We start from the raw sequence: 8,505 nt of genomic DNA on the forward strand, positions 1-8,505 counted from the left end.
TATTGGTTGTGAATTATATTTAAAATAAACACGGCAATGTAACTTCACAGACTGTTCAAGTGCGGAGTTGTTGTAAACGTTGGCTAACACAGCTAAAGTTATAACTATAATGCTAATGTTACACCTGATGTGAAAGCTACTGAGCAAACATTCAAATTGTTTGGACAATTTTTATGTAAAATTGAGTTGAAATATGGTGATTTTTGTAACTTATACCTGCTAGGTTACAGAGATGGGGACTCGAGTAAGAGACTCGGACTCGAGTGCGACTAAAGTCACACACACAGTGACTTCAGACTCGACTTGAGACTTGTCCTCAAAAGACTTAAGACTCGACTTGGACTCGAGGTGTGGGACTCGTGAACAATGTTTATTTTTAGGGAACGTCTGTTCAGCTTGCCGTTATTCCCCTCCCTCCGTTACCTATAACCTGCCTACGTAACACATAGCATCTGCTGCGCGCAGCCACACGTGAGAGAGGACAACAAACACCGGCAGCTGCTGAGCCATTCATCATAAACTTTGGCTTTAAAACTTCTAATGTAAACATTGTACATTAGGCTACATGGTTGTGCTCTATAAGTTAAAAACAGGTTACAGGTTTATTGTTGATTATGCAACGTCACAATGGTATTTAGTTAAAGTTACACTGGGTTTAAGAGTCTGGGGAGTGTGCTGACTTACAGTATTTAATAAGCTGTCAATAATTGAATTGCACATTACATGGTTGTGCTCTGTAAATGAAAAACAGGTTACAGTTACAGAATTCCTTATAGCTATGCAGTTTTATTAGCAACCTGGATTGAACGCAGCAGGTGATACAGCATTCGTAATAACCACGAGAGACTTGAGACTTGACTTGAACTCTAGGTCAATGCATGTGCAACTCCCAACAAAGATTTTGTACAAGTAAGATGCATCACTCTGTAGCTCAAGAGCGGAGCGTACAACACACAGGGTGAAAAGAGGAGCTGCAGCAATGTGCAGTATGAGAAAAATATGGTGTTTTTTGAAAATTAAACCATGTAAACCTGTTCTGGTACAACCCCTAATTAAGATTTTGAACCTGAAAATGAGCATAATACCACCTCTTTAAAAGAAATTGCTCCACATTTGCTTTGTATCATAACATCATTTCCTGCAGGCTAAATCAACATAGTAATAATAATACAGGTGATACACAGAATAGTATTATGGATCACTTTAGCTGGTGAAGTAATGTGGAAAGCCATAACTTTGCGCCGGCGTTAGCTAACAATCAGCCTTTCTGATGTTGATGTTTTCACTCGACATCATCTGAATCTCGTTTGGCCTGAATGTAAATTTCTAGGCTTTCTAGTCCAAATTCAGGGTTATAACACCAGTTTCTGAAAATATATTCCTGACTGACTCAACAGACAGACAGCCTTTATCTCAGTAGTGATAAACCCGAAAAACACGAGTGCTGCAACAACTACAGAGACTGAATAAAGTAATCCAAGTAATCATCAGATGAAGCTCTTGAAAACTCCTCACTTTCTCTTATAACACCTCTAACCCCTATCCTTGAACATGCACTTCCTGTGCTCTTCTTCTATCTCCTTACAATTCTCTTGTATTGATTGCACCATTTCGTTAACTTTCCCTAGATATTTACCCCATTGATGCCTTACATGCTATTAGCTCTGACTATTATTTATTGCTGCTCTTCCTAGTATCTATGCCGGCTTTTTCTTCTGTTTCTATTTTGTGTGTTTTTCTCTGAAGTGTATAATTGCCATGCACTGCTTATATACCGGAGCTACAACACATTGTTCGCTTCCGAGGCCACCACCACCACTCCCAGGAAGGCCCTGAAGCATCGACTGAACAAGCTGTCCCAAGGAGTGCGCAACGGAGGCAGCGATGTAAGTACGGTAAGAAGGGAGGGATTTATGCTAGACTAAAAGCCAGAGCTAGCCGACCTCCGCTACCCAGTCTCCTGCTAGCTAACGTGTGATCGCTGGAAAATAAACTGGACAAGCTCAGAACCGGGATTACAGTTCAACGGGAAATGCGAGAGTGCTGCGCTCTAATTTTCACCAAATCCTGGCTCTCAGATAGCGTCCCAGAAAACGCCATTCAGCTACCCTGATGCTGACTTCAACCAGTGCAACCAACGGACTGTATTCCCTAAATACTACCAACATGTAGACATTCCCAACCGTGAAAAGGATACTCTGGCTTTTGTTTACAGCAACATACGTGGTGCATACAGAGCTGCACCCTGCCCCCACTTCTTGTACTTGCAAGACTGAAACAAGACAAACCCTGCCACCAAACAAGTCAATCTCTGGATTCCAGAGGCTGAGAGCACCCTCTTTTGCTCAAACATACTGGGATGTGTTTCTGGCGGCAGCCACTCAGGAGGACACTTTTATTCTTCTGCTAACCCCGGGCGGATGTGGCAAAGCCTGCAGCACATCACCGACTACAAGACCACCAAGACCATAACAGTCTCACCTGGCCAGGTACACAGACCCCTGAGTAACATCTTCCCCCGCAAGGCAGCAGGACCTGACAACATTCCTAGGCGGGCACTCAGAGCATGTAGCTGGCAGATGTTCCCTCCTCCATCTTCAACCTCTCTTTCAGCCAGAACACCGTACCTTCCAGCTTTAAAACAACAACTATCCGTGCCTTCCTCCTCTAAAAGAACCCACCTGACTTCTGAATGACAGGCCAGTAGCTCTCACTCCAATCACAATGAAGTGCTTTGAGAGAACGGTGCTGGCCCACATTCAGAGCAAAATACCAGACACCCTGGACCCGATGCAGTATACCTACCGGCCCAACAGGTCAACCTCCAACACCATCGCTGCTGCCCTCCATTACTCCCTCTCCCACCTGGAAAACAAAGACTCCTACATCAGAATGCTGATTGTTGACTACAGCTCTGCTTTTCATACAGTAAAACTCACCCACAAACTGTCTGCACTTGGACAGCACCCCACACTCTGCGACTAGCTCCTGGACTTTCTGACTGCCAGGCCCCAGTCAGTCAGGATCTGCAACAGAACCTCAGCCTGTGCTGCCTCCCACAAGGACAACATCATAACGAAGTTCACGGACAACACAGCAGTGATAGGACATATCACTGGCGAGGAGGAAGCGGCCTACAGGAGGGAGGTGGCCAGCCTGGTGGCATGGTGCGAGGACAACAACCTCACCCTTAATACTGACAAAAATGAAGCAGGTAATAGCGGACATGAGGAAGGAGAGGAGACCTCATCAGCCACTATTCATCCTGGAGCTTGAGGTAAAGAAGGTGAGCAGCCTCAAATATCTGGGCGTCCACATCAGCGACGACCTCACTTGGACACTGAACCCTACTCAGCTGGTCAAGAATGCTCAACAGCGGCTGTACTTCCTGAGGAGACTAAGGAAGTTTGGTATGTCACCTAAAATTCTCAGCAACTTCTACAGGTACACTGTTGAGAGCACTACTGCAATGGACCGCAAGCGCCTGCAGAGAGTGGTGAAGACAGCTGAAAAGATCACTAGGACTCCACTGCAGAGCATCTACCATCAAAGTCCACAGGATTATCAAGGATACCAGCCACCCCCAGCACGAACTATTTACACCCTCGGCTCTGAGGTACAGAAGTGTGAAATGTAGGACTACATGACTGAATAACTCTTTCTTCCCCACTGCCATCAGACTCCTAAACAGTTAATAGGCATGTGGACTCCATAATCATGCCCATCTTTACACTGTACCATGACATGTTAATTGCACTATTTTTGCACACCTGCACATTGCTCCATGCACAATTTCCACATGGATATAATTTATCAGTTGCACAACTGTTTAATCCGTCTGCCCGCACAACGACGAACTGTATGTATGTCATTTTTTTTTTTTTTACATCTGATGTTTACACTTTTTATATTTGAAGCTTATTTTATATCTTTATTTATCATATATTTTCATTGTATTTTTATTTATACATATTTCATTTTACATTTATTGTTTGATGTGGACAGCAAAATAAGAATTTCTGTGTAGTGAATCTTGAATCTATTGTGACTTGTAGATCTCTTACTATGTTGATGCTTTATTGATTATGTTGTTCGTCAAATGTAAGTTGCTTTGGATAAGAGCATCTCCCAAATAAGTAAATGTAATGTTTGCAAACTATTACAATAAAAACAAAATTCTCTTTGCAACAGGATCATAACACAAACAAGAATGAGGTTCATGTTCAGTCTTGTAAATATAGCAAGTTTGTAGTTCATGATGCAAAAGCTGTGTGTTTAAAGAAATATTAGGAAAGAGTGTGTTAATAAGAGTCTGGAATTTTTTCTTCCAAAATTAATTTTAAGGTTGCTCCCCACCCCCAATAATTTTATACAGTCTGTTATGTAGAATTATTTACAAAACATATCTGAGAAGACTGTCAGGACGAACAGACTCAATAAACAGGACCTGAACACAACGAGCATCCTGTATATAGAAACAATTGTGTGGAGATGTTTTATTGGCTGTCAGTTTTCACCTGAAGGAGTCAAACCTGAGACAGCTCCAGTATCAGCACTCTGGACAGCTGCTGTGACAAATACTAGAGATAATCAAAAAGAAAGTTTTTATGAAAATAGTCAATCGATAACATTATCTAATCTATAAGTACTTCATGTTCATCTCTTCTCCAGATGCTCCAAAGCTTCCCTCTGTGTCAGTGAGTCCCTCTGCTGAGATAGTGGAGGGCAGTTCAGTGACTCTGACCTGCAGCAGTGATGCTAACCCAGCAGCTAAATACACCTGGTACAAGGAGAACCAAACTCTGCTCAGTGAAGAACCACAGCTTGTCTTCAGCTCCATCCAGTCCTCTGACTCTGGAGAGTATTACTGTGCAGCTGAGAACCAGCTGGGGAGGAGGACAACTAAATACATCATTAATGTGAAATGTAAGTGGAACACAGCTTAAATCTGTCCAGTCTTTGCAGGAGAAGATTTTATTCACACTTTGATGACAGCAATCATGGCACAGTGCTGTTGACATGGAAGAGAGGCTGAATATATTATTAGCAGGAGGAACACAGAATCAGCAGGTGTAGTTGGAGAAAGCCTCAGTATCATCCAATCATCAGTACTTCTCATCTGCTTTTGATAACATTGTTGAATTGAAGTTGAATTTAGGTTTCAGTTCTGTTGATAGGTCTGTCTGTCAGATGCCAAATTACATCTAAGCAGGAGAATGGGAAACTCCCAGTAATAATCGCCTGGACACAATGGAAAAATATTTTGACTCTTTAGAGGAAATATTTTCATTGGGACATTGAGATTACAGCTTTAATGGTTTGGGAGTAATTCAACATGCAAATGCCTCTCTTATCCATTCTGATATAGTAAAACATGTTAATATTGTATTTTCACTTAATGTCATAGTTAGTTACTACACAGTTTCTCCCTTACTATGTTAAACTTGCAGCACAGCAAATCAAGTTGCACATTAATAGATAGCTCATCAGATAAATTATGACATCCTGTTATCGTAATCTGTTATTAATATTTCTATTTGGTGTCCCTCCCGGTAGGTGGCACTAAAAACAACAACCTTGTTTGCCTTAACAAGCCTGTTTTTCCATACATGCTCTACTCCAGATCCTTCAGATCTCCCCTCTGTGTCAGTGAGTCCCTCTGCTGAGATAGTGGAGGGCAGTTCAGTGACTCTGACCTGCAGCAGTGATGCTAACCCAGCAGCTAAATACACCTGGTACAAGGAGAATGAAGACTCACCAAAAGCATCAGGACAGAACTTCACCATCACTGACATCAGAGCTGAACACAGTGGGAATTATTACTGTGAAGCCCAGAACAGAAGAGGACGTCATAACTCCACCTTACATCTGACTGTTGTGGCAGGTATGTTTGTCTTTGAGCATTCCCTCGCAAAGTGATTTACAAATCAGACCCTACCAGTAAGGTTCCAGCACAGTTTAACTAATAACTGAATCTCCATTTCTAGAGAAATCAACAATGATAATAAATATCATCAGGTTGACTCTGGTGGTTGTGATGCCGATTCCTCTGCTTCTGTTCTGTCTGTGGATGAGGTGAAACTATAAGAATGAACCAGTTCCATTACTGATCTTTTACTTTGAATATTTACTTTGCTAGTTTTGGAGTTGTCAATTAAAATATTTGTTTATTTGTTTTTTGATTTAAATCAGGAAGAAGAAAACTCTGAGCTCCACCAGGGAACCAAAGGAACCGATAGAGACTATAGAGGTGAGAAAGCTGCTGGGCTACAGTGACAGAACTTACTCTACCAGGGTTGTAATTTGTTGGCTTATACATTCAGAGGCAAAGAGCGATTTAAGGAAACAAATTTGGTTTAAACATGTCTGGGTATATTTTAATATAAAATCTAACTGTATCCAAATTCCATTTATGAGGCCTTTGACTCTCATCTTGTTTTTTTCCCCATCAGTTGGAGTCTGATTGTCCAATGCCTAAACGTTGAATCAAAAAGGAATGTGAATTTCTTCAGAAGTACAGCGTTGAAGTACTCCAGTGGAGAACAGGGGGATATGGAGGAACTCCAAATATTTTACTTTTTACTTTTTATTAGCAGCACAGGTAGTCAGCAATAGCATAGCAGAGGATTTAAGTAGAATGTAAGCTGTAGTTTTACCTGTCCAGGTACATTACATACGCTCAGGGTTTAACATATTATGAATATTAAATAAATGATATTTTTACTTTTTATGTAATAATTTGCTTTTATGAAAAACTGATTGCCCTTTCACATTACACCTGTCCTGGCAGAGAAAGTCAATAAAGTCTTTTCAAAACCAATCATTCTCACTCTTCAGTCGTCACATATAGACCATAGACCGTATATAAAAGTTTGGCCGGTAGGGCGCCGCCATATTGATTTTTTTTGCAACGTGACCATATTTGGACTAAACGGTGGAGCTAATGGCCATGTGTGGAGCTTCTTAGCTGTCTTAGCTAGGGGCATCTGTAATTTACGTTAACAGGACTGACAATTTTGTCTAGCGAACAACAGTCTAAAACTAGATGTACTCACCAGAGAAAGTGAACAGCCAACTCCTAATACGCTTTTTCAACAGCGCTGGTTAAATTTACACAGTATCATCGGTACGAGTCACTCTAACCTGATTGACAAGTCGCCATCACAGATGATCCCACCCTGAAGCATACTCTGCTTTATGGTCTATTTTCCTCTAAATGGGACCATAATTTACTAAATGAACATTATGTTATATTGAAGAAGACTTCAAACTAGCGATTGAGACCATAAACTCATTAGGAAAGTGTTTACTGAGGGAATAAATAAGCTGAGAAGTAGCCTCATTTTACCTTATTACATTATTTCTAATGGAGCCGGAATTCATTTTGCAACCAGAAGAGTCGCTCCCTGCTGGCTATTTGATAGAATGCAGGTTTAAGGGACTTCCACATTCGATTTGCATATCAGACTGGAAGCTTCCCGCTTGATATAGACGCATGGTGAAGACCTCTTGGTGTCAGTTTACTGTACTGTGAAGCCCCTTATCATCATAGTTCAACACACGGGGAATCCCTGTGTGATTCATCAACACTAAAAGCAGGTGTACGATATAAATAACAAAGTCCTAGGAAGGAGGTGGTTGGGGCTGGCTGGTGTGCGAAGCCAGTGTTTGTTTACTGCGTGAAACAACATTAATGGTTTTTAGTAAAGTTAAGTAGGTTACGTAGCTATTTTTACCCAAACTATGACGTTTTCCTGAACCTAAGCAAATACTTTTGGTGGCTAAACTTAACCAAATTGCAATGTTTCACAATGTAAATCCTGTGCTGTTTCACAACGTTAACCACAAATTTTATTTTGAAAGTCTAACCAGATGTTGCATATTTATTGTTGCTAACTTGTTTGTAGAGCCCTACACATCAAAATTATACTAACAGAGTAGGAATACTTCTAAGGATTGTGATTATGGCTAGGAAAGTGAGATGAGACATGAAATGATATATACAGGTGCTGGTCATATAATTAGAATATCATCAAAAAGTTGATTTATTTCAGTAATTCCATTCAAAAAGTGAAACTTGGATATTATATTAATTCATTATACACAGGCTGATATATTTCAAATGTTTATTTCATTTAATTATGATGATTAAAACTGACAACTAATGGGGTGTTGTGAGCTGAAATCCACAAACAGTATTCTAATGTAGGTGTGTGAGGGAGCAGATCTGTAGAGAGCAGGGATACATCTTTTCAAACAAGAAGAATTAATTGTGCTCCCTGATCTTCTCTGTGTTACAGTGGTGCAGGGTCTGAATAACTCGGGAGAGGCTTATACTGAGACCTGTGCCCTAAAATCACTTGAAAAAGCATTATCAAGAGCTGACTCAGAGTATGCAGGTCATGTGGACTCTCACTGTGATAAAAACGACTGCACTCTAAGAATCACAGACCTGAGAGAGAGGGGATGAACCAGAATTGGTTTACCCTGTGTTAACTTCAGCCA

At 40.9% G+C, this 8,505-nt stretch overlaps 2 long non-coding RNA genes across 2 annotated transcripts in view; both read left to right on the forward strand.

Moving 5' to 3' along the window:
• The first annotated feature begins 4,677 nt into the window (after nt 1-4,677).
• Nucleotides 4,678-8,505, forward strand: part of LOC123970087 — an 18,137-nt gene continuing 14,309 nt past the window's right edge. The window contains exon 1 of the long non-coding RNA XR_006824870.1: nt 4,678-4,926. This is a non-coding gene — a long non-coding RNA (uncharacterized LOC123970087). The remainder of the gene's footprint in view (nt 4,927-8,505) is intronic.
• LOC123970081 lies at nt 5,734-6,820 on the forward strand. The gene is made up of 4 exons (XR_006824867.1): nt 5,734-5,884; nt 5,988-6,075; nt 6,193-6,250; nt 6,453-6,820. It is a non-coding gene; the product is annotated as an uncharacterized LOC123970081 (long non-coding RNA).

Source organism: Micropterus dolomieu, linkage group LG01 (assembly GCF_021292245.1).
Source record: "Micropterus dolomieu isolate WLL.071019.BEF.003 ecotype Adirondacks linkage group LG01, ASM2129224v1, whole genome shotgun sequence".
Lineage (NCBI taxonomy): Eukaryota > Metazoa > Chordata > Actinopteri > Centrarchiformes > Centrarchidae > Micropterus > Micropterus dolomieu.